This window comes from Ornithorhynchus anatinus, chromosome 18, assembly GCF_004115215.2.
Source record: "Ornithorhynchus anatinus isolate Pmale09 chromosome 18, mOrnAna1.pri.v4, whole genome shotgun sequence".
Lineage (NCBI taxonomy): Eukaryota > Metazoa > Chordata > Mammalia > Monotremata > Ornithorhynchidae > Ornithorhynchus > Ornithorhynchus anatinus.
In genome coordinates this window covers 41,148,654-41,174,886 of record NC_041745.1, presented here as the reverse complement: position 1 = coordinate 41,174,886, position 26,233 = coordinate 41,148,654, and the positions used below count along the sequence as shown (strand labels likewise).

The window sequence follows — 26,233 nt, the reverse complement described above, 5'->3', positions numbered from 1 at the left end:
AAAGTCGTGTCATCTGGGGTTGGAGATCCCGGTTTCCTCTGGAAGTCCCCTGGCCGGGCCTCCCCGGGCCCGGGGGCAGAGCGGGGAAGGAAGGGGCCGTTCCAGGCCCCGCTGGGGGCGATCGGACGGACGGACGGGTGGCTGTTGCCCGGGGGGGGGGAAGGGGAGGGCTCGTGGGGGCCGGGAGACAATGCAAACTCATTTGGAGCTTCCTGCTCCTTGGAAATTCGGGGGAAAACGAACGAGAGCAACTTTCAAGGTCGCCCAGGCAGTAGGAGGGAGCTTCCCCAAGGCTGCCGACCGCGGACAGACCGCTCCTCGAGGACCGGAAGCGGGCCTTCCGCCTCTGACGCGTGTTCCCGGACCCTCGTGATAACAATGATAATGATAATTACAGCGTTGTTTAAGCGCTTACTACGTGCCAGGCACCGTTCTAAACGCTGGAGAAGATCCCGGCTCTGCCGCTTGTCAGCTGTGTGACTGTGGGCAAGTCACTTCGCTTCTCTGGGCCTCAGTTCCCTCATCTGTAAAATGGGGATGAAGACCGTGAGCCCCACGTGGGACGACCTGATTCCCCTGTGTCTCCCCCGGCGCTCAGAACGGTGCTCTGCACCTAGTGAGCGCTTAACGGATACCAACGTTATTATAATACAAGAAAACCAGGTTGGACACAGCCCCTGTTCCACGTGGGGCTCACAGTCCTAATCCACAATAATAAGAAAAACTGTGGTATTCGTTAAGTGCTTAGTCTGTGCAGGGCACTGTACTGAGCACCGGGGCAGACACAAGCAAATTGGGTGGGACACAGTCCCTGTCTCACATGGCGCTCACAGTTTCAATCCCCATTTTACAGAAGAGGGAACTGAGGCCCAGTGAAGTGATTTGCCCAAAGTTACGAAGCGGACAAGGGGGGGGGGGGGGGGTTCCGCTCCCACCCGGGTGAGGGACCGCTCGCATCCCAGCACCCACGCCTTGCCTCAGCCGAGGTCGGGGACCTCACGTGAGCTCGTTGAGGGCAGGGATGGTCACTTTTTGGTTGGATCGTACTTTCCCAATCGCTTAGGACAATGCTCTGCACGCAGTAAGTGCTTAATAAATACAACGACGAATTTCTAGTCACACATAACGCTTCCCATTTCCATCCACAGTGCCTATGGCGAACGACTGGGGGGCAACCTTTTTTAACAGCAATAATACCTGTGGGATTTGTTAAACACTCACTACGTGCCAGGCGCTCTACTAAGCACTGGGGTAGATACGAGCTAATCAATAATAACGTCGGTATCTGTTAAGCGCTTACCACGAGCCGAGCACCGCTCTAAGAGCCGGGTAGCTACGAGGTAATCAGGCTGTCCCACCTGGGGCTCCCGGTTTTAATCCCCATCTTCCAGATGAGGTAACTGAGGCCCAGAGAAGCGAAGTGACTGGCCCCAAGTCACCCAGCTGACGAGTGGCGGAGTCGGGCTAAGAACCCACCACCTCTGACTCCCAAGCGCGGGCCCTTTCCCTCACAGAGCTCGCCATCTTAATCCCCGGTTTACAGACGAGGTCACTGAGGCCCAGAGAGGTGAAGTGACTTGCCCGAGGTCAGCAGAGCAGACAAGTGGCGGAGGCGGGTTTAGAACCCAGGTTCTTCTGACTCCCGGCCCCACGTTCACCGCCGCCGAGCAGCCGAGCGTGGCCCGGCAGAGTCCGGCCCCGGCTTTGGCCCTGGTCTGCTGCGTGACCTTGGGCAGGTCACTTCCCGTCTCCGGGACTCTGGTTCCCCATCTTTAAAATGGGAAGGAGATGCCTGTTCCCCCCGACCCTCTCCCGCCGCGAAGCCGGGTGAGACGGGGGTGCGGAGGGGAGGGGGGCTCTGTCCAAACTCATTAACTTGATCCCTCATCTCAGAGAAGCAGCGCGGCTCAGTGGGAAGACCCCGGGCTTGGGAGTCGGAGGTCGTGGGCTCGTATCCCGGCCCTGCCACTCGTCAGCTGTGTGACTGTGGGCGAGTCACTTCACTTCTCTGGGCCTCAGTGACCTCATCTGGAAAACCGGGATGAAGACTGGGAGCCTCACGTGGGACAAACTGATGACCCTGTATCTACCCCAGTGCTTAGAACAGTGCTCTGCACAGAGTAAGTCTATATTTTTATCACCCTATTTGTTTTGTGAATGAGGTGTCCATCCCCTTGATTCTATTTACCGTGATTAAGTTGTCCTGTTTTTGTCCGTCCGTCTCCCCCGATTAGACCGTGAGCCCGTCAGTGGGCCGGGACGGTCTCTATCTGGTGTCGAATTGTACATTCCAAGGGCTTAGTAAGCGCTCAATAAATACTATCGCGTGAATGAATGATCCCACTCCAGCACACGGGACACAGCGTAAGCACCTAACGGATATCACCGCTCTTCCAGTTATCATCATCACAAGAGGAAACGGTGAATTATCGGTGAATCGGAAGAGGAATTATGACAAGGAGGAAAGGTACAGACGGTCTGATCCGCGCAATGACAAAGAGGATGAGTCGGGACACCTCCGGACGGAGGGACAGGCTCCGTGATCAAAGGGGTCGGTGGGAGGCACTCGGTTTCGGGGGGCGGAGGGGGCGGGGAACACCGGAAGGCTGGACCTGTGGTGGAAGGGCTTGAGCGGGGCGGGGAAGTGCAAGACCTGCCCCGTTCCCTCCGCCGCCGAAGCGTCCGAGGCTGGCGAGCGAGACCTAAAGCCCGCGGGCGGCGAAATCGATCGGTCGATCGGTGGCGTTTGTTGAGCACTCAGTGTGTGCAGGGCACTGTACTGGACGCTTGGGGGTTGGCCGACAAGGAGCTCCTTGTGGGCAGAGAACGTGTCCACTGACTCTGCTGTTCTCTCAAGGGCTTAGTACAGTGCTCTGCACACAGTGAGTGCTCAACAAATTCCACTGAGGAGCAGTGTGGCCTAATGGAAAGAGCACGAGCCTGGGAGTCAGAAGGACCTGGGTTCTAATCCCAGCTCTGCCCCTTGTCTGCCGGATGACCTTTGGCTAAGTCACTTCACTTCTCTGGGCCTCGGTGACCTCACCTGGAAAATGGGGATTAAGACTGTGAGCCCTGCTTGGCACGGAGACCGCGTCCAATCACATGAACTCGTATCCACCCCAACGCTTAGTACGGGTGCTTAACCAATACCACCATTATTATCACCACCACTGATTGATCGATTGCTAGACACGATCCCTGCCCAAAAGGAGCTTCCAGCCCAGAGGGAAAGAAAGGGTTGGTTTGAGGGGGTTTTTTTTGCTGGTTACTGGTATATGTTAAGTGCTTACTACGTGCCAGACGTCGTACGAAGCTCCGGAGTAGAGACAAGCTAATCAGGTTGGATACTGCTTAGGACCGCGCTTGGCACATAGTGAGCGCTTAACAAATACCTTCGTTACTGTCCCTGTCCCACATGGGGCTCGCAGACTTGATCCCCATTTTTCAGATGAGGTCACTGAGGCCCAGAGAAGTGAAAAGACGTGCCCAAGGTCACACAGCGTACAAGGGGCGGGGCTGGGATCAGAACTCAGGTCCTTCTGACGCCCAGGCCCCTGCTCTTTCCACCAAGCCACGCTGCTCCTCAGCAGGATGGGTTTGTCATCTGGGCAGACGTACGGCTGACCGCAAATCTCTCGTCTCGTCCCCTCCGCGCCGCGATCCACCGCGCTGAAGAGCTCCAACGAGTTTCACTAGAGGATCTTTTCGGGCGGTGCATTAGGATTCAATTTCCGCTTCGAACGCGTAGGAGCAACCACAGGATTCCTCTGCTTTCTCCAAGCCTCCTGTAGGAGGCAGGTGAATTGGACAAAATCTCCGAACAAAACCGTCAAAGAAACAAAACATCACACACGTACAGATGGAAGCTGCGTGGCCAGAGCACGGGCCTGGGGGTCAGAGGGTCACGGATTCTAATTCCGACTCCGCCACTCGTCCCCCGGCTGACGTTGGGCACGTCGCTTCTCTTCTCTGTGCCTCGGTTCCCTCGTCTGGGAAACGGGGATTAAGAGTGCGACCCCCGTGAGGGACGGCGACTGGGTCCAACTCGATTATCTTGTACCTACCCCAGTGCTTAGAACAGTGCCTGGCACATTGTAAGCATTTAACAAGTTCCATAATTATATATATATATATATATATATATGCATACATTAACAGCTGTCTTTCATAGTCTAAGGTGATGCCACTGGGAAAATTCATCAGGGTCTCTCCCTCCTTCTCCCCCCTACCCTGACTCTCCACCGCAATCAAGGGAGCACAGACACTGTTCCGACACTTTGGCCGTTCACTCTGCAGACACCCCAGGGCCTAAGAGGTCCAGTTATTGCTGTGAATCCCAAGCCTTTATTTGACGAGAAGGTGTCAAACCGACATAGAAGCTGCTTATTATTTCCTTCTGCGCTGCCGGTCAGCGTTATGGCTTTATTCCTATGCCCCTTCCTCTGCACGGAATAACTCTCGCTTCCAATTATAGCGACGGTTCCAGGAATATCAGAGGACAGTAAGTGCTGCCTCACTTCCGATAAACTTCTAGGGATGATTAAATAATCAATGCTCGATAGCTCAGAATTTAGTTCACGTTGGCTCGCCGGCACTAATAGGACTTTTTTTGGGGGGCGGGGGGGGGGGGGGGGGGAATCGAAATAAGGACTTTCTCTAATGGAGCTCCGAGCCGGCTTTTCTAAAAGTCACGTTTTCCACGTGCCATCCCAACTCTTCCCGACTGCTTCGCTGCAGCTCCGTTCCCATTAAAGAAGGGGTGGGTCACCGGGGCGCTTGAGCTGTAGACAGTTAAGTGAAGAGGGTCCATCAACCCCATTCCCCCCTTTCGGGAGCGGGTGCGGGAGCCCCGGGATGGAAACGAGCAGAGGAAAATAAAATCAAACCCTTTCCCTCGTGGGCCAACGTTCTTGGGTCGAGTCTCAGTTCCCAAACTTTGATCCGTTCCCCGGTCTTTACTGAGCGCATACTGTGTGTGCAGAGCACCGTACTAAGCGCTTGGGAGAGTGGGAGAGAACGGAGTTGGGCGGCGCGATCCCTGTCCCACAACGACCTCACGGACTCGGGGAGAGCCAGGACGGAGCGCAGCGCGCGCACAGAGGAATCGTCTCTGGTGGCCAGGGGCCGCTCGGATTCTCCCCTCCCTCCCCATCGGCGGTCCCCCGGGGCGGGGAAGAACCGACGCTCAATCAAGGACATTTATCGGACCCCCCTACCGGGTGCGAAACCCTGTGCCGAGCGCTTGGGGCCACACGACAGAGGAATTAGATGGATTGAACTCCGACCCCAGCAAGGCGCTAAGAGCAGCGCGGCCTAAATGGATAGAGCACCGAAGGACCTGGATTCTAGTCCCGGCTCTGCCACTCGTCTGCTGTGTGACCTCGGGCAAGTCGCTTCACTGGGCCTCGGTGACCTCATCTGGAAAATGGGGATTAAGACCGTGAGCCCCACATGGGACACGGATTACTTTGTACCTACCAGGCGCTGGGCCTCGGGAAGGAGAACTGGGCCTGATCTGGGTATCTTGGATCCGCTCCGGGGCTCCGATCGGCCGATCGCATTCACTGAGCGCTCACTGAGTGCCGTGGACTGTGCTAAATACCACATAACGAGTTGATAGACATGCCTCTCTTTATCGCCTAAGTGTCCTTTCCAAGCGCTCAGTACAGCGCTCCGCACCCGGTAAGCGCTCAATAAACACGACTGAATGAACGCACGCTCCCTGCCCACAATGAGAGGGGGAAGGCAGACGTTAATAAATCAATTACGGACGTGCACACGAGCGCTCTGGGGCCGAGGGAGGGGTGAATAAAGGGTCCAAAACCGAGCGCAAAGGCGACACGAAAGGGAATGAAGAGGAAATGAGGGTTTAGTCAGGGAAGGCCTCCTGGAGGAGATGGGCCTTCAGTAAGGCTTTGAAGGTGGGAAGAGTCACTGTCAGATACGAAGAGGGAGGAAGTTCCGGGCCAGAGGCGGGGCGTGGGCGAGAGGTCCGCGGCGAGATAGATGAGATCGAGGGACAGCAAGTAGGTTGGCATTAGAGGGGCGAAATACCCGGGCTGAGTTGTAGGAAATGAAGGCAGGTGAGGTAGGAGGAGACGAGTCGAGTACGTGCTTTAAAGCAAACGGCGAGGAGTCTCTGTTCAATGCAGAGGTGGACGGGTAACCGCTGGAGTCCCCCGAGAAGCGGGGGAACGGGCAATGAACGTTTCTGTAGAAAAAAGGAGCCAGACAGCAGAGCCGAGTACGGACCGGAGTGGGGAGAGACAGAAGGCAGGGAGGTCAGAGAGGAGGCTGAAAGAGTAATCGGGGCGGGAAAGAATAAACGCATGGCAGCAGTTTGGGGGGATGGAGAGGAAAGGGTGGATTTTAGCCACGTTGGGAAGGTTGAACCGACAGGATCTGATGGCAGGTCGAGTAGGTGGGTGGAGTGAGAGAGAGGAGTCGGGGCTAACGTCAAAAGGGCCCGTGCGGCAGGGAGGGCGGCGGCGGCGGCGGCTACAGCGGTGGGGAAGCCAGGAGAGAGGAGGGGTTTGGGTGGGAGGATAAGCGACTCCCATTCGGACGCCTTCCGTTTGAGGTGTCGGCGGGCCATCCGGGTAGACACGTCCGGAAGGCGGGAGGAAATGTGAGATGACAGAGGAGAGAGATCAGGGCTGCGGATGGAGAGGAGTGCTTAGCACAGGATCGGGCACCTAGCACGTGGCAAATCCATGCCATTATAATGGTCGTTCCTGAAGGCCCCCCCCGCCCCCCCCCCGACGGCACTTGCTTTGGGCCTGGCCCCCGAGGCCCCGTTGAGCCTGAGGAGCGGCGTGGCTTAGTGGAAAGAGCCCGGGCTGGGGAATCAGAGGACGTGGGTTCTGATCCCGGCTCCGCCACTTGCCTGCTGTGTGACTCTGGGCAAGTCACTTCACTTCTCTGGGCCTCGGGGACCTCCTCTGTAAAATGGGGATTAAGACTGTGAGCCCCACGTGGGACCACCTGATCACCTTCTATCTACCCCGGCGCTTAGAATGGTGCTCGGCACATAGTAAGCGCCTAACAAACGCCGTCATTATGATTATTATTGTTAAAAATAATACAGTGCTAACAGTTTACCACGTGAAGAGGTAATTCCTGGCCCAAGATAAACCTCTGCGATCCGTCTGACCCGCCCGATTTCTTTCCTTCCTCCACCAGTTTCATTTCTGGTGTGATGGGCTGTCAGTGTCCCGTGATACGTAAGTACGTACGGATGAATCATATGCACGAACCCACCGCCCACCGCCCATTCGCGGCTCCCTAACGTGGCCGCAGCCGCCACCGGTCAGACGGCCGGGACTCGCATTTTGGGACTTGCAGACGGGTCGCTCGTCCGCTAGATGTGGATCTCCGCTACGGGAATCGGGGGGGGGGGGGGGGGGGGTCGTGACGGGCGGGGCTCCCAATTCCTCATTTCCCCCCAGGCGCCCCAGGGGCAGCCAGCTCCGGGACCCCTGCCCCCGCACCGGCCCGCAAAACCCCCCTCTAGGCCGTCGGCTCGTTGTGGGAGGGGAGTGTGTCTGTTATATTGTACTAGTGCCCTCTCCCAAGTGCTCAGCACAGTGTTCTGCACACAGTAAGCGCTCGATGCAGCCGACTGACCAGAAGCAGGCTGGACGGCGGGGCTGTGCAACTTGGGGAAATTACTCGGCGAAGTGAGGAAACCCAAAGGCCGGAGGCTGTCGCCCGGACCCCCGCCGCCTCATCTGGATCCGAGGGGAACGGGTGAGCGGCCCGGCTCAGGAAGCCAAGTCCACGCGATGACCGGCCCAGTGTCCCCAAACGCGGACATACTGACCCCGAGGGAAGACCTCGTCCGGGCGGTGGGGGAGACCCGGGCCCGCCGGAGAGTTAGGGCCGGCTGCTTCCTCGACTAGGGCGATGCCCGATCTCCCAGGGTCCGGCCTGTCCAAGGCCGGCGGGGCCCGGCTCTACCGGGTCGCGGGGGAAGGCCGGAAATCGCCCCCGATTCGCTACTCGGCCCCTACTGTGCGCAAGGCACCGGACGAAGCCGGAGGAGACGCGCTCCCTGCCCTCAAAGAGCGGCGGGTACGGCCTAGTGGATAGAAGACGGGCCTGGGAGTCCGGAGGACCCGGGTTCGGATCCCGGCTCCGCCAAATGTCTGCCGGGTGACTCTGGGCAAGTCACTTCACTTCTCTGTGCCTCCATTATCTCATCTGTAAAACGGGGATTGAGACTGAATCCCACACGGGACGACCCGATCACCTCGTATCTACCCCAGCGCTTAGCACAGCGACTGGCACCTAGTAAGTGCTTAACAAATACCACGGTTTAATTACATCGGACTCTCCCAAGAGCTCAGTAGAGTGCTCGGAACACAGTAAGCACTTAGTATGATTGATTGCTTGATGAATACCACAGTTAACATAATTGGCATTAACTATCTTGCTCAACCTGAACACCCAAAACGGCGCTTTCATCATTCATTCAATCACATTTACTGAGCGCTAACTGGATGCCGAGCACTGCGCTTGCGATCTAAGGAGGGAGACGGCCACGTAATAATTTACGGATGGGGAAATGAGTCCTTAATGCTACTGAACTATCGATCGATCGACGGGCTGACTGGCGGGAGCGGGAAGCGCCTTCGCTTCCCCGTGAGGAAGAAGACAATCCCGGGATCCCTCCCCCTCCCTCAGGGAGCGGGAAGACGGCGGAACTCGGCTCCGCCGCCCGCCTCGCTGACGACTCTGGCCTCAAGTGGACTCCGTACCCAAGCCGGGATCAGGGTCGCAGCTGACCCGGCTCGAAATCGAAACAGGCACTGTGGGGACGGGCGGAGGGAGTGAGGAGTGTGTGTGTGTGTGTTGTGTGTGTGTGTGTGTGTGTGTGTGAGAGAGAGAGAGAGAGAGAGAGAGAGAGAGAGAGAGAGAGAGAGAGAGAAGGAAAGCGCGGGGAGGAGGGGCCACGTCAACCGGAAAGAGATGCTAGAAAGAGGTGGGCACGGCTCGCCCCACCGGCAGGGCCCGCGGGCCGAAAAACAACGGAAGGAGGAAGCGGGTGGGACGTCGGACAGAGAGCCAGGAGCGTTGCGGTGGCTTGCGGCGGCCGCCTGGGCCGGATGGCCGCAACTCGCCGAGGGCCTGGGGCGACTCGCTCGGCCGCATACCCAACCTTCACACTTCCCTCCTCTAATGCCAACCATCTGACCGTACCTCCGCCTCGTCTATCTCGCCACCGACCTCTCGCCCACGTCCCGCCTCTGGCCTGGAAGGCTCTCCGGCTTCACATCCGACAGACGACGACTCTCCCTTTCTCGAAGGCCTTATCGAAGGCCCGTCTCCTCCAAGAGGACTTCCCGATTAAGCCCTCTTTTCCTCTTCTCCCATTCCCTTCTGTGTGGCCCTGACCCGCTGCCTTTATTCGTCCCCCGGCCCGGCCCCCCGGCATTTAGGTCCACATCTGCCATTTTCTTTATTTACATTACTGTCTCCCCGTCTAGAGCGCGGGCCCGTTGTGGGCGGGGATTGTGTCAGTTATTTTGTTATATTAATAATAATCACTGCTATGGTGCTTATTGAACGCTTACTATGTGCCAAGCACCGTCTTGAGCGCTGGGGTAGATACAAGTTAATAAATTTGGGCGCAATCCCAGATCTACACTGGGCTCGTACTCATAATCCCCGTTATTTACATATGCAGTAACTGAGGCACAGAGAAGTCAAGTGACTTGTCCAAAGTTACACAGCTCAAGTGGTGAGCCGGGATGAGAAGCCCATGATCCTCCGACTCCCAGGCCCGGGCTCTATCCACTACACCGCGTCGCTTCTCAAGCGGTCAGTACGGCGCTCCGCACACAGTAAGCACTCAATAAATACGACTGGCTAGCTTAGCTGCCCTTCCTGGGGCGGCCTTAGTTCATTCACTGTTGCATTTATCGAGCGCTCACTGTGTGCGGAGCACCGTACTAGGCGCTTGGAGAGGACGGTTCGGCAACAGAGAGGGACAACGCCTGCCCACACGGGACTTACAGTCTAGAAGGGGGAAGACGGACATCAAAACAAGTGAACGGGCATCGATATAAATAGAACGGTGAATATCTGCATAAATACCTAAGTGCTGCGGGGTACGCGGGGGGCGGGGGCTCCTGCTTCCGCCTTCTGGGAAGCTCTCGCCTGGACCCCTCCCGGCCCCACCCCATCAAGTCGAGGCCCTTCCCCTCGGGCGCAGCCCCCCCGTGCCCCCAGGGGTCCCGAAGGGCAGCAGAGCGGTCTCTGAGGCCCCGGAGCGTACGTGAGCCGGCGGGGAGAGTAGATGGGGCTTACGGGTTTGGCGGAAGTGGTCAGAAGCCCGGCAAACACCCAGAACAGAGCTCTGCCCGTCTCAAGTGGCAGCGTGTGAAAGCGGCTGAAATCCCCCCCGTGAGCGGATGATAATCGTATCTGCTAAGCATTTACGACGGGTCAAGCTGGGGTAGGTACGGCCCAGTCGCGTTGGACTCGGTCCGCGTCCCGCCTGGGGCTTCCGGTCTTAATCCTCATTCAACGGGCGAGGGAACTGAGGCCCGGAGAAGCGAAATGACTCGACCAAGGTCACACAGCAGACAGGCAGCGGGGCCGGGATTAGAATCCGGGTCCTTCCGACTCCCGGGCCCGCCCTCTATCCACTAGGCCGCGCTCCTCCGCTGCCCTTTTGAATACGAGGGGCATTCCAGCTGGGAAGGGGGGGGGGAAAGAGAGCCCGAGTGATCAGATACCTCTCTTGCCGGCCCCTGCCCTCCTCTGGCTTCCCCTTCCCCACTCCTCCCTCGGGGGTGGGCTTCGCCTCCCCATCCCCCCCGTTCTCTCCTCTTCTCTCTTTCTGTCTAGTTCGCGTCTCCTTCATTCGGGCTGGAATGAATTATTTGGCCCGCTGGAGGCGGGCCAAACCGTCTTCCCAGCAACCGAGGGGCTTTTTCGGGAAGCCCTGCCTGTTCCCGTTGCCGGGCGGAGGATACGGAGGCCATCGGGGGCGGGGGAGAGCCCGGAACAAGTCTGCACGGCACGCTGGGGCCATCGCGGCCCGGCGCACCCCAAAAGTCCCCTCAACTCTTGGGTGAGAATCCCCCTCCGCCGGGGGCCCCGGCCCTCACAATGGGTCCAGGTGGCCGCGCCGAAACCCGAAGGGGCGGAGAGGGGGGCAGAGGAGGGCGGGGGGGGGGGGCCCGGGGCGAGACCGAAAGAACCAGTTACCTATAAACCGGGGGGGCCCCGGAATGGGTGAAAGGGCCGGAGAAGGAATCTCTTTCACTATTCCAGGAGAGAAAAAGCAGATCACCGCCCCAGGAAGGCTTCAGGACCATCCTTCTTTCTCGCCAGAAGGCGCTGGGATCTGAGAAGACGAGGCTGGGCCGCCGGATGACAACCCGAGGGGGTTCTGGGCAGAGGGTGGGATTGGAGCCCTTCCTTGTGCCAGGGTGCATCCGTCCGGGTCCCGCCCGGCACGGTCCCCGGGGGCGCGGGAGCGGCTGAAGGCAGGCATCGCCCACGTTCGAGGTGGCTGCCCTCTACGCTCGCCGTGGGCAGGGAACGCGTCTACCGACTCTCTGATCGTGTCCTCTGGGGTATTTGTTAAAGCGCTTTACCGTGTGCCAGGCGCCGTACTAAGCGCTGGAGTGGATACGAGCAAATAATAATGATGTCGGTGTTTGTCAGGCGCTTCCTACGTGCCGGGCGCTGTTCTAAGCGCCGGAGGAGGTACGCGGTCATCGGATCGTCCCACCTGAGGCTCAAAGCCTTCATCCCCTTTTCCCAGATGAGGTCGCTGAGGCCCAGAGAAGTGACCTGCTCACAGTCCCACAGCTGACGAGTGGCAGGGTCGGGATTCGAACCCATGACCTCTGACTCCCAAGCCCGGGCTCTTTCCGCCGAGCCACGCTGCTTCCCAGGTCGGACACGGTCCCCGCCCCGTGGGGGGCTCGCGGTCTCGACCCCCCATTTTACGGACAAGGTCACTGAGGCCCAGAGAAGGGAAGCAACCTGTCCAGGGTCACGCAGGAGACAAGCGAAGCCAGGATTAGAATCCATGATCTTCTGACACCCGAGCCTAGGCTGCTTCTCTAGTACAGCGCTCTGCACCCAGGAAGCGCTCAGTAAATACCACTGACTGATGGAGGAAGACGGAGCACCCCTTTCTTCTCTCCCCCCCTACCGGCCTGTACGCAGGGATCTTTTCGGATGACTCTGTCTGCACCGTTTCTCTGCTTTCTCTTCTCCGCCCACGCCGTTTTCCGGTGCGTTTATACCTGCTCGATCTATCACTCGAGCAGCCGGTGGTATTTACTGAGCACCTAACTGTGCGCAGAGCACTGAACCAGGCCGCAGGCCCGCTGTTGGGTAGGGAATGTCTCTATCCGTTGCCGATTTGTACTTCACGAGAAGCGGCTTGGCTCAGGGGAAGGAGCACAGGCTTGGGAGTCACGGGTCATGGGTTCGAACCCCGGCTCTGCCACTTAGCCGTGCGACTGTGGGCGAGTCACTTCGCTTCTCTGGGCCTCAGTTCCCTCATCTGTAAAATGGGGATGAAGACTGGGAGCCTCACGTGCGACGACCTGATTACCCTGTATCTACCCCAGTGCTTAGAACAGTGCCCGGCACATGGTAAGCGCTTAACAAATACCAACATTATCAGTAGTAGTAGTAGAGTGATCTGCACACAGTGGGCGCTCAATAAATACCACTGAATGAACTAAGTGCTTGGGAGAGTACAGTGCTGTCCCCGCCTACAAGGAGCTTCCAGTCTACAGTACTCAATCAACCGTATTTGCTGGGTGCAGAACACTGTACTAAACGCTTGGGAGTGTGCAATATGAACTCCTCCCGGACTCTTCTTCGGCGGCACTGGGGCCCTGCCTCGTGTCAGCACGCATCTGCCTGGGTCCTGCTCGGCAGGGTGACCTCAATCGCGTTTATTCGGTCGTATTTATTGGGCGCTTACTGGGGGCAGAGCGCCGTACTAGACGCTTGGGAGACTACGCTATAGCCAGACGCATTCCCGCCCACAACGGGCTCACGGTCTAGAGGAGGAGACGGACATTAACACAGATGGATAAGCAAATTAGTTCATTACGGATACACGCACATACACGCTGTGGGGACGGGAGGGGGGACGAATACGAGCGGCGCGGGAGGGAGGTGTCAGAGAAGCAGCGTGGCTCAGTGGAAAGAGCACGGGCTTAGGAGTCGGAGGTCACGGGTTCTAATCCCGGCTCTGTCGCCTGTCAGCGGGGTGACTTTAGGCAAGTCACTTCACTTCGCGGCGCCTCAGTTCCCTCACCTGGAAAATGGGGATTGAGACTGTGTGCGCCTCACGTGGGACGACCTGATTGACCCTGCATCTTAACAAATCCCAACAGCATTATTATTATTCACTTAGAGGAAGCTGGAGATTGCGGAGAAGCAGAGGGACCGGGGGGCTCCGGAGGTAGATTTGGGAATCACCCGAGAGAGGTGGTGGCTGAGGCCAGGATGAGCTTCCCGAGGTGACGGAGAGGACGACCCGGGGCAGGGCGCCTTGAGGGACCACCCTCTCCCCGCCCTTAGGGAGTGGGAGGCAGAAGAGGACCCTGCGAGGGAGACCGAGAAGGAGCGGTCGGCCGGGCAGGACAGCCAGGAGCACGGCCTCGTCAGGCCCGGGAGCCAGAAGGACTTGGGTTCTGATCCCGGCCCCGCGGCTTGTCTGCCCTGTGTCCCCGGGCACTTCTCTGGGCCTCGGTTATTTCGTCTGTAAGATCGGGATTAGGAGCGTGGGCCCCACGTGGGACGGGGACCGTGTCCAATCTGACTAGCTTGAATCTGCCCAGCGCTCAGAACAGCGCTCGACACACAGTAAGCACTGAACGAGTACGTCGTCCTCATCCACCAGGTGAGAACTGCGATGGAAAAGCAGCGTGGCCGTGAGGAAAGGGCAGGAGCCGGGGAGTCGGAGGGCTTGGTTCCTAATCCGGCTTGGCTATCTGCCCGCTGTACGGTCTTGGGCGATTCGCTTCATTTCTCCGAGCCTCGGTTTCCTCATCTGTAAAACGGGATTCGACACCTTTGCTCCCTCTCCCCTATTCGTTCATTCACTCGGTCGTACTTGTACGGCGCTCACTGTGTGCAAGGCGCTTGGGAGAGTGCGATATAACGATAAACAGTCTCGAGACTGTGAACCCCATGTGAGATAGGGATTGTGCTGTGCGGCCTGATGGAGGGAGCCCAGGCTTGGGAGTCTGAAAGTCACGGGTTCTAATCCCAGCTCCGCCACCTGTCTTCTGCGGGACCTTGGGCAAGACGCTCAGTTCTCTGGGCCTCAGTTACCTCATCTGAAAATTCATTCATTCATTCAGTCGAATATACTGGGCGTTACCGTGTGCAGAGCACTGTACTAAGCGCTTGAAGAAAGTACAATCTGGCAACAAATAGAGACGATCCCTTCCCGACAACGGGCTCACGGTCTAGAAGGGGGGAGACGGACATCAAAACAAGTAAAGAAAATGGGGATTGAGATGAGGGACAGGGACTATGTCCAACCCAATTTGCTTGTATCCACCCCAGCGCTTAGTGCAGTGACTGGAACGTAGTTAAGTGCTTAAAAATTATTTATTATTATTACATTATCTTGTTCCTACTCCTGAGCTCAGTACAGAGCTTGGCAGGTAGCGCTTAACAAACCCTACAACCATTATCATTGTTGATGCTAATAATAACAACAACAAAAACTGAGGTTAGCTAGTGTTTCCAGGAGAAGTGGGTGGTTCACGGTAGCAAAAGCAGCCAAGAGGTCGAGGAGGATTAGAATGGAGCAGAGCCCAGTTTGTTTGGCAATAAGGAGGCCGCTGGTGACGCGAGATGGAGCGGTCTCAACTAGAGCGAAGGGGACACAAACCGGATTAGAAAGGATCCAAGCCGTAAGCCGGAGGAGGAAACGAGTAGACGGAGCAGGTGACGACACCACACCGAAGGAGTTGGAACCGGAGGTGGAAGGGGAGAGGAGGAAAGGGAGGGAGGGGGGGAGAAGAGGGGGGAAACGGCAAGGGGGAGGAGGGGGAGAGAAAACTCCAGATGGTGCAAAACAGTCATTTTTTTTTTAGAAGGGAGAGGAAATGTTAATAAATATCACAGCCCACTTTAACCAGGCTCAGCCTCTTCCCCATTCGCATGGAAATCTCAAGTTGCTCCTTTTGTTTTTCGTCTTTCTTTTTCCCAAAAGGTTTCTTTTGATTTTAGAGGAAGAAATATCTTAGTTCAAAAATATACGTAAAAATAACAAAAACCGTGCTGTCAAGCACTTACTATGGTGCCGAGCCTCGTACTAAGCGCTGGGGTAGATACAAGCTCACCAAGCCCCCCAAGTATTCAAAGGACTTCCTCTTTACGTGTTTCTATTTCACTGCAAGCTTCCAAAAGGCCTGACGCTCTCTGAAGGAGCTCCAGCGTCGCCCAAACTTTCTCTCCTCCCATTCCACGTCGACCCCTGGAGAAGATGCCAAAATGGACCTTGGCCCCTCACGACGGGAACGGGTGAGAGGTTCCGGAGGGCAGGGAAGCGTGCCTTGGGGAGAGTCACCCCATCGCGGTTCTCTCATCTCCAAAATGGGGCTGGGGGGAGTGGGAGGGGGGCGGGGAGATGCGCGGCGCGGAGTTCGTCAAGGGTGAAGCTACTCTGATACTCCAAAAGTAAGTGGCTGCACTGATTGTGAAGAACTCCGGGAGCTCCCAAGATAGGACACGGAGAGGTCACCTAGAGGTCATCTAGTCCATCCCTCCCCGAGGTGAGGATGCGCCTCCGGTGATATACAGTGAACCGGTTACTACCGAGCTCGCAATCAAAAAGAACACAAGCAGTTCCCAAAAGGCAGGGACTGGCCATCAGGCAGTAGCAGCGGGTGAGCATCTCCTACACGGAGAGCACTGTACCAGGCGCCTCTGGGGCCCAGGGTTGCTCCGCCAGGCACCTATCGGGTAGAGGACCCCGTACTTAGACCTCGGAGAGTAGCACGAGATTCCACACTTTGTGTCCCTAGAAGCCCGGGGGCGTTGGACGTTCCTCAGACGCAAGCCACTGTGAGCAGGGGAGGGTGTGGGTTCTAATCCCGGCTCTGCCGCTCGTCTGCTGTGTGACCTTGGGCAAGTCGCTTCTCTGCGCCTCGATGACCTCATCTGCGAAATGGGTATGAAGGCCGTGAGCCCCACGTGGGACCAGCTGATTACCTTGTATCTCCCCCAGCGCTTAGAAGGGTGCTTGGCAAATAGTAAGCACTTAACAAACACTATACTTTGTTATTATTATTACCACGCAGAGACAATGGTCGCCGGAGAAACAACTGCAGATGGAGGGAGGTGCCGGGGCCTCCAAAGCCCCCAGAGAGACCCCTCTTCAGCTTCGGGCGGAGGAAGGGCCGGCCACGGCCTCGGACGACGGGAGGGACGGACCTCTCCCATCCGGAGCCCCTCTGGAAAGGCACTGAGACAGAAGAGGCCGAGTCTCTCCCAACCTGACTCCCCATCTTACCGATGTGGCGACTGAGGCCCAGAGAAGTGAAGCGACCGGTCCGAGGACACACGGCAGACGAGTGGCGGAGCCGGGATTAGAACCCAGGTCCTCGGTGACTCCCAGGCCCGTGCCCTCGGCACTAGGCCACTCTGCTTCTCTAATGCTGGGAAAGGCAGGCTCCCATTTGTTCATTTTGAAACTACCACCCGCCAGCTCGGCAGGGAACCCCGAAGGGAGGGGGAGCGAGGTCTACACCCCCCTCCCCGCCCACCCCGCTCCAGGCAGATCCCCACCGCCCCCCAGTTGGTCGCCGGGCACGGGGGGGGGGGGGTGACGCGTCCCTCCGGCGATTCCTGACGGGTTTTTCCGCACCAAGATCTGCCCGCAACCCCGGTTCCCTTTTCTGAAACCGAATATGCGAGCGAGGGGACTTTCTGGTCTTCCCTCCCGGGCGGAGATGAGCAGCTCGGTGGTGCCTGGCTCTCGGGTCCACCCTTGCTGCAGCGGCCTGCAGACCTGGGGCTCCCCAAAAAACGTGGGCAACCTAAGGGGGACGGGGTGGGTGGCAAGATGGGGATTCGCGGGGTTCCTGGGGGGGAGGGCGGCTCAGCGCGGGCAGGGAACGTGTCCACCGACTCCGCTGCACTCGACTCTCCCACGCGCTTAGCACGGTGCTCCGCACAGGGTTAAGCACTCAGCTTCGACTGACTGATAGCAAGGGCAAGGTCCTCGAAGGCAGGGACCGCATCCTCTCCATCATCGGCACGCGGCGGGTATTCGGTAAGCCCCGCTACTGGAAAGCAGCTGGTTTTACCCTTTTTTGGGGGGGGGGGGGGGGGGGAGAGGGTCTTGGCAGAGACCGCGGAGACTCCGTACACCAGGAGGTGAGGCGACCTACGCATCAGAGCTTTAGTCACAGGAATTGCACCTGTTGGGCAGCCAGTTTAGAGGCTTCTTGTTACCCGCAAACTCCTAGAGAAATGCCCTCCTCTTCCCCTCCCCGGCTTCCTGCTCGTCGGGACCAGTGTCCTCCTCCCTTCCCCATTCCTCATCTCGCTCTCCTCCCATCTTTTCCCCCACAACTCCCGACTGCCTCTCCACACTCTCTCTCCTCCTCCTCCCCCATTCTTTCACCACCTCGTTGGCGGTACTTTCCCTCTTGAACCTTCCCCACGCCGGGCCTCCCTCACTTCCCCGGTTCCTCCTGTCACCCGAAAAGACACAGCTGCTCTGCTCTTTTTTTTCTTTAACGGTATTCGGGCGCTTACTACGTCCCAGGCACCGTCCTAAATGCTGGCGTGGACACGGGGCAGTCGAATCGGACACAGTCCACGTCCCACGTCGGGCTCGGTCTTGGGTCCCCATCTTCCGCCTGAGGGACCTGAGGCCCGGGGAAATGCGGTGACTTGCCCACGTTCACGCAGGAGACGAGCGGCGGGGCCGGGATTAGAACTCGCGACCTTCCGACTCCCGGGCCCGTACTCCACCCACCGCTCCACGCTGCTTCTTGTGGGCGGGCGAGTGGGCAGCGTGCGAGGGGGCGACGGGCGAGGGGGCTGGCAGCGGCGGGCCGAGAGGCGAGAACCCAGCGGTGACGACGACGACGACCGTAAGCGGAGCGCCCACGCGGGGTCGGACCACCGCCAGTCTCGGGGGTTGCCAGGGGAACCGCTGCTGTCTTCACCGCCCCCCGCGCACCCACACAAACCCCTCCCAAGCCCCCGGTCTCTCCACGCTTCGCCAGCTCTCTTTCAGGATTTCCACCGGAACCCAGAGGGCACCGGTGCCCACAGGGGGACGGGCGCACGCTGGTTGTGGGCAGGGAACGTGTCCGCTTATTGCCCTCTCCCCAGCGCTTCGTACAGTGCTCTGCACTCAAAGCGCTCGGTAAATTCGACCGAATGAACGGGGGCAGAGCCCGTCGGCAGGACCCGGGGCAGTCTGGGTGACGGAGGAGGGAAAGTCGGGGATCCGGCTTTCGACGGGAGCCGGGGGGCGCAGGAGGAAGGCTGACAGCTTGGGGGGCAGGACGGCCTGGTGGAAAGGACCCGGAAAGGGAGGTCCTCATCCCGGCTCCGCGACGGTCCGCTTGTGCGGGTTGCTTACTCTCCCTCCCTCGGTGGCTTCATCTGTAAAATGGGGGCGACGCCCCCTTCTCCCTCCCTCTTAGACTGGGAGCGCCGGCGGGGGGGGGGGGGGGGGGACGACGACAGGCACTGGGTACGGATCAGATCAGCTTGTATTGATCCTAAGGTTAGGCACCCATCTGTTACCAAATTGTACTTTCCAAGCAGTTAGTACAGTGTTCTGCACAAAGTAAGCGCTCAATAAATACGATTGAATGAAGTGGGCCCTTAGAAATACCTTGAATATTAAGAGGGAAAAGTTGCGGTGATGTGGCGGTCCCTTCCCATCCGCTCAAAAGCTCCTCTCCCTCCATGCACTCGAGAAGGGGGTCCCACAAGGCCTCAGCCTCTCTGCCTGCCCTGTCCCCCCAAGAATTCTGAACTTTCCCTGCACCCCTTTCCCCCCCCCCCCGAGACACACACACACACACAGAACCAAGATGAGCTAAGAGGAAGGGGACACTGAGCCGAAGAGGAAATGAGAATGTGGAAGCAGAACGAGGTGCCACACACCCCGCCAAAAAAAATCATAACAACAACAGCACCTCGCCCCAGTGTCTCAGAATCAGATCGAGGCACCTCAGTGAACTTACCCAAAGTACGAGGGAGCCCAAATCGCCCTCCGATAAAAGAATGAGCCGAAAGAGAAAACCGCGATCGGGCTCTAAGCCGACCAGGGGTCCGCGCTGGGGCAGCAGATTTGGGGGGGAGAAATCTGGCCCTTCTCAACGCAGGACGGGATAATATTACCCTCAGCGGGGCAACTTTTGAGTCTTTTGGTGCTTTATTGCTGTCTTCGGATCCAACGCTCTTCTCGTCCCCATGGGAGCTTCGTTGGCGCTCACAATCTAACTGGGAGAGGGCGAATCCATCAATCCGTGTATTTCCGGAGCACTTTCTATGTGCCGAGCACTGTGCTAAGCACTTGAGACAGCACACGACAGAGTCCGTAGACACGTTCCCTGCCCGCGGGTCTAGAGGGAAGGCTTTATCTGCTTTTACAGATGAGGCAACTGAGGCCCAGAGAGGTTAAATGACTCAACCACAGTCACGCAGGACGCACGGATGGCAGAGCTGGGACAAGATACCAGGTCTACCTCCCGGGCCGTTACCCTTTCCACTAGGCAGCACTGCCTCCCCGGTGAAAACCTACGGGCCTCAGGTTTGAGTAAAATTTAAAAAAAAACAAGGTTCGTGTCGACCGTCGGCACCCGGACCTGGACACGCTTCCTCGATACCAACCGCACAGGCATGCCCCTAAAGAAAGCTCAACTTTCAAATTGAATTCTTCAGTGCGTAGAATAAGCCTTGTCCCGACCCTGATTTATTCTTCTTTCTGACTCCTCTAGGGATGATTATTGAAACGGAGGGGGGAGAGGAGAAAAACCCGCCTTGAGTACCAAAGTTTTTCAACCCAACGGAGTCTCTGATCAATCTGAAGCATCTACTGTGTGCAGAGCACTGAACTAATCGCTTAATAGTCAATGTCATGATTCCTCTTCTCAAGGAGACTACGAGCTAGGGCGTTGGGAGGCAGTTACTGAAAAAAAACTACAAGCAGGAGGAAGAAGGAAAGCCAGATGTAAGTGGTTTTTTTGTTTGGCTTTTTGGGGGGGAAAAGGGGGGCATCTGTTAGGTGCTTAATATGTGCCAGGCACTCTACTAAGTGCTGTAGTAGATACAAGCTAATCAGTTTGGACACAGTCCATGTCCCACCTGGGGCTCACAGTCAGCGTGGCTCAGAGGAAAGAGACCGGGCTTGGGAGTCAAAAGTCACGGGTTCTAATCCCGGCTCCGCCGCCTGTCAGCAGTGTGACTTTGGGCAAGTTACTTAACTTCTCTGTGCCTCAGTTACCTCATCTGTAAAATGGGGAATAAGACTGAGGGTCCCACGTGGGACAATCTGATCATCTTGTATCCCCCCAGTGCTCAGAACAGTGCTCTGCACATAGTAAGCGCTTAACAAATACCATCATCATCATCATTATTGGGAAGTAGCGTGGCTCAGTGGAAAGAGCCTGGGCTTGGGAGTCAGAGGTCATGAGTTCGACTCCCCGGCTCTGCCACTTGTCAGCTGTGGGACTGTGGGCGAGTCACTTCGCTTCTCTGTGCCTCAGTTCCCTCATCTGGAAAATGGGGATTAACTGTGAGCCTCACGTGGGACAACCTGAGGACCCTGGATCTCCCCCAGCGCTTAGAACAGTGCTCCGCACATAGTAAGCGCTTAACAAATACGTTTATCATCATTTTACAGACGAGGTCACTGAGGCCCAGTGAAGGGCCTTGCCCATGGTCACACCCAAGACAAGTGGCGGAGCCAGGATTAGAGGTCGGGTCCTTCCGCCTCCCAGGCCCGTGCTCTATCCACTAGACTACGCGGCTTCCAGTTATTAATAGAGGATGAAAGGTAGAAGCACCGGGGATTCCGGTGGTGAAAGGTACTTAAGCGGATTGGAAATGCTGAGGTGAAAGCTCGAGGGCGGGGGGAATAAACTGGGAGAGAGGAGGCATGAGAGGTGACTTGCGGAAGGATTCTGGTTCATCGGAGTGCTCCCTCTTTCCACCCTCCCTCCACCACCGATGTGCAGGGTTGGCAGGTCAACTAATCTGATTAGCAGACAGTCCTCTCCAGGGGATGGAGGTTATCGCTTAATCTGATCAGCAGATGATCGTCTTAATATAAACGGGCCTCTCCGGGCTTTCCCGGGGCCAACCGACAACGCAGTTAACCTCACATTCCAGATCGCTTTTTAACGAGGAGAGAAGGTTTAAAAAAAAAAAAAAAGAAGAAGAAGAAGAAGAAGAAGAAGAAGAAGAAGAAGAAGAAGAAATTCAGCCGATTTGATTTAAACCCCAAATCGGCTTATCATCCGAGAAATGGGATAAACGGTGTGGCCTAGAGGACGGAGCTGGGACTCGGGCAGCGGGAGGCCTGGGTTCTAACCCCAGCTTTGCCTCTGGTCTGTTGTCTGCGGGAGCTGGCATGGGGCTCACACTCTTGCAGGAAGGGAGAGCAGGAATCTTCTTCCCCCTCATTTTACAGATGAGGAACTTGAGGCACAGAGAGGGTAGGCGATTCGCCCACGGGCGCACAGCGGGCCAGCATGAGAACACGGATCTCCCGACTGCCGGTCCCCTGCTCTCTTCGCCGGCTGCTTCCCGCATCGCTTCACCAGAGGAAAAGGCCACGTGACGACAAGGAAAATAATAAAAATAATGTTGGAATTTGTTAAGCGCTCCCTACGTGCCGAGCACCGTTCTAAGCGCCGGGGGAGATACCGGGTGATCAGGTTGCCCCACGTGAGGCTCACGGTCTTCATCCCCATTTTACAGATGAGGTCCCTGAGGCACCGAGAAGTGAAGCGACTCGCCCGCGGTCACCCAGCTGACAAGGGGCAGGGGCGGGATGCGAACCCGTGACCTCTGACTCCCAGGCCCGGGCTCTTTCCACCGAGTCACGCCGCTTCTCTAAACTCCCCTGCCTTCTGAGGTCCCGTTGATTAATCATCGATAATCAATAATATCGAACCAGAGAGGGTAGCCACAGGGTAGCCGACTTACTTTTCTCTCCCGGCGACTCTGCCCGGTCAATTCCCCCATACTATTTACTGAAGGCACCCGTGGGCAGGCCGCCGTGCTGAGAAGCGGCGTGACGTAATGGACAGAGAAGCAGCGTGGCTCAGTGGAAAGAGCCCGGGCTTTGGAGTCCGGGGTCATGGGTTCGAATCCCGGATCTGCCGCTTGTCAGCTGGGTGACTGTGGGCGAGTCACTTCACCTCTCTGGGCCTCAGTTACCTCGTCTGTAAAATGGGGAGGAAGACCGTGAGCCCCAAGTGGGACAACCTGATTCCCCTGTGCCTACCCCAGCGCTTAGAACGGTGCTCTGCACATAGTAAGCGCTTAACAAATACCAACATCATCATTATTATTATTAGAGAGCACGGGCCTGGGAGTCCGATGGTCACGGGTTCTAATTCCGACTCCGCTACGGATCTGCTGCGTGACCTTGGGCACATCACTTCTCTGGGCCTCAGCTATCAAAGGGGGATTGAGACTGTGAGCCCCATCTGGGTCAGGGACCGCGTCCAACCCGATTTGTTTGCATCTACCCCGGCGCTTAGCAGAGTGCCTGGCACCACAGCAAGCGCTTAACAAATACCATAGTAATAATAATAAATATTGTTATTACTAAGCACCGGGGAGAGTACGCTAGCGTTAGAAGACTTGATCCCTGTCCTCGAGGAGCTTTCGATCTTATGGGCGAGATGTCGATCTCAGAGAAACTCCTTCCCCTTCCTGGACCCAAACCTTCTTTAAAATCCCCTCTCTCTCCACCCCTGGAACACCTTTGAAAATACGTCTCAAATACGTTTAGAGAAGCAGCGTGGCCCAGTGCAGAGACCCCGGGCTTGGGAGTCGGAGGTCACGGTTCTGATCCCGGCTCTGCCCCTTTTCAGCTGCGTGACTGTGGGCGAGTCACTTCACTTCTCTGGGCCTCAGTGACCTCAGCTGGAAAATGGGGATGAAGACGGTGAGCCTCCCGTGGGACGACCCGATGACCCTGTATCTACCTCAGCGCTTAGAACGGTGCTCTGCACATAGTAAGCGCTTAATAAATACCGACATTATTATTGTTATTATTGTTAATCCCGGCTCTGCCACTCGTCGGTGTGACCCCGGGCGAGTCACTTCACTTCTCTGTGCCTCAGTGACCTCATCTGTACAACGGGGCTGGAGACGGAGAGCCCCATGTGGGACAGGGAAGGGGGTCCAACCTGATTACCTTGTATCCACCCCAGCGCTCAGAACAGAGTTTAGCACACAGTAAGCGCTTAACACCATAATAATTATCGGCTTTCTTTCACTTCTCTACATATTTAATTTCTCCATCTGTCCCCACATTCAGGTATTTGTTCGGCTGTTTCGTCCTGCTGTATTAACCGTTTCTCTTCCTCCTGCTCGTGCTATCTGTAAATATTTTTTTTTAATCTGTCTTCCCCTCACCGGCCCCACACACCCCCGCCCGATGAAATCATAAGTCACTGGAGGGCCAGGGCCGGGCGTGCATTTAATAGATGCACAATAAATACCAGCGGTGGACTAACTGTTATGCCTAGCGAGCAAAGGTGAACACCACCGGAAACTGATAGTTATCTACTTAGGCGGTAACGACTGGAGATGAGACCTCGTTAAAAATAAGTAGGGCAGGCGACAGAACTCCATAATCAGGGAAAACTGCAGTCCCGAAGAGCCGGCGGGGCATTACGGGAAGGGTGAGTAGGAAAAGACAGGGTCCTTCACCATCCAGTTCCAACCCAATTTGCTTGTAGCCACCCCAGCGCTTAGCACAGTGCCTGGCGTGTAGTAAGCGCTTAACACGTGCCATAATTATTATTATCCGCTTTTCGCACCCTCACTTTCCTGACTTACCTCTGCCCCCTCAGAAGCCGGGGAGACAGCGTGGTCTGGTGGAAAGAGCCTGGGACGGAGGAGACCCAGGTTCCAATCCTGACTCCGCCCCGATCTACTCCGTGCCCTGGGGCAAATCGTTTCACCTTTCTGAACCTCAGTTTCCCCACTTGTAAAATGTGGGAAAAACCTACCTGTTCTTCTACTGGGAGCACTGTGAGAGGTACAAGACCTTGTTCCTTGTACGGCGCTTTCCTCAATGCCCGATCCATAAATGTCATTACCGCTGTTCTTATAATAATTATTATTATTATTATTCATTCATTCATTCAATAGTATTTACTGAGCGCTTACTATGTGCAGAGCACTGTACTAATCGCTTGGAATGTACAAATAGGTAACAGATACAGTCCCTGCCCTTTGACGGGTTTACGGTCTAATCGGGGGGAGACGGACAGAAAAGAACAGCAGCAGCAGCAAACAGAATCAAGATAGCAATAAAAAGAATCATTTGTTAAGGGCTCACTACGTTCCAGGCACCGTACTAAGCACCGGGGCGAATACAAGTAAATCGGGTTGGACGCAGTCCCTGTCCCACGTGGGGCTCAGTCTCAATCCCCATCTTCAGATGAGGTAAGGCACAGAGGAGTCAGGTGACTGGCCCAAGGTCACCCGGCAGACAAGTGGTGGAGTTGGGATTAGAACCCACGACCTTCTGACTCCCAGGCCCGTGCGCTAACCGCTACGCCGTGCTGCTTCTACTGAAAATATAGGCAGCAACATCTGCGCTCACTCACTGCTAGGGAGGAGTGAAAGCAAAATCAGGTTGTAACTTGAATCCACAACTTATCTGGCCACTATCTTAACCCTCTGATTCACACTTGGGTCGGATGCTCCAAAACTCAAGGAGAAAGAATACCACAGTACCACATTATTGTATATATTACGTATTATACTATGATGATGATAATCTGGGATTTGTTTTGCTTCTTGTATTTTTAAATGCTTCTACTGCCTGTCATTTATTGCTGTCTTTTATGTGCCTGTCCTGTCCCCCGGATTCACTGAGGCAGGGATCGTGAATGAGGTTTTCATCCGGAATCCACCCCAGTGCTCAGCACCCGTTAAGAGCTTCAGCGTGGCTCAGTGGAAAAGAGCCTGGGCTTCGGAGTCAGAGGTCATGAGTTCGACTCCCCGGCTCTGCCACTTGTCAGCTGTGTGACTGTGGGCGAGTCACTTCACTTCTCTGTGCCTCAGTTACCTCATCTGGAAAGTGGGGATTAACTGTGAGCCTCACGTGGGACAACCCGATGACCCTGTATCTACCCCAGCGCTTAGAACGGTGCTCTGCACGTAGTAAGCGCTTAACAAATACCAACATTAATAAATATCCTAACTAGCAATTCGAGCACTCATTCAATAGTATTTATTGCGCGCTTACTCTGTGCAGAGCACTGTACTAAGCGCTTGGAATGGACAAATCGGTAACAGATAGAGACGGTCCCCGCCCTCTGACGGGCTTACGGTCTAATCGGGGGAGACGGACAGACAAGAGCCGTGGCGGTAAATAGAATCGAGGGGATGACCATCTCATTAAAACAATAGCAGATATATAGAATCACGGCGATGTACATTTCATTGACAAAATAAATAGGGTAACGAAAACATATACAGTTGAGCGGACGAGCACAGTGCCGAGGGGATGGGAAGGGAGAGGGGGAGGAGCGGAGGGAAATGGGGGAAAAGAGGGTTTCGAACGTACTTAATGAGCGCTTACTGTGTGCAAGGCACTGTACTAAGCACTTGGGAGAGTCCAGCAGCAGAATAGTATGACACGGTCCCTGCCCACAAGCAGCTTGAGAAGCAGCACGGCCTAGTGGATAGAGGCCGGGCCCGGGAGCCTGAAGGCCCTTGGTTCTAATCCCGGCACCTGTGTGCCGTGTGACCTCTCGCAAGTCACTTCACTTCTCTAGGCCTCAGTTTCCTCATCTGTAAAATGGGGATTAAGACTGTGAGCCCCACCTGGGACAGGGAGGGTGTCCAACCTGATTAGCTCCTATCTACACCCGTGTCTAGAACAGTGCTTGGCACATAATAAGCGCTTAACAAACACCATCAATGAGTTTATAGTCTAGAGGAAGTCAGTCACTCAATCGTATCTATTGAGCACTTACTGTGTGCAGAGCACTGTACTAAGCAC

General features: G+C 56.4%; 1 protein-coding gene across 4 annotated transcripts in view; it reads right to left on the bottom strand.

Moving 5' to 3' along the window:
• The window catches only part of JAK1 (Janus kinase 1), a 97,120-nt gene that overhangs the window by 35,020 nt on the left and 35,867 nt on the right, over positions 1–26,233 (bottom strand). The gene's annotated exons all lie outside the window — the stretch shown is intronic.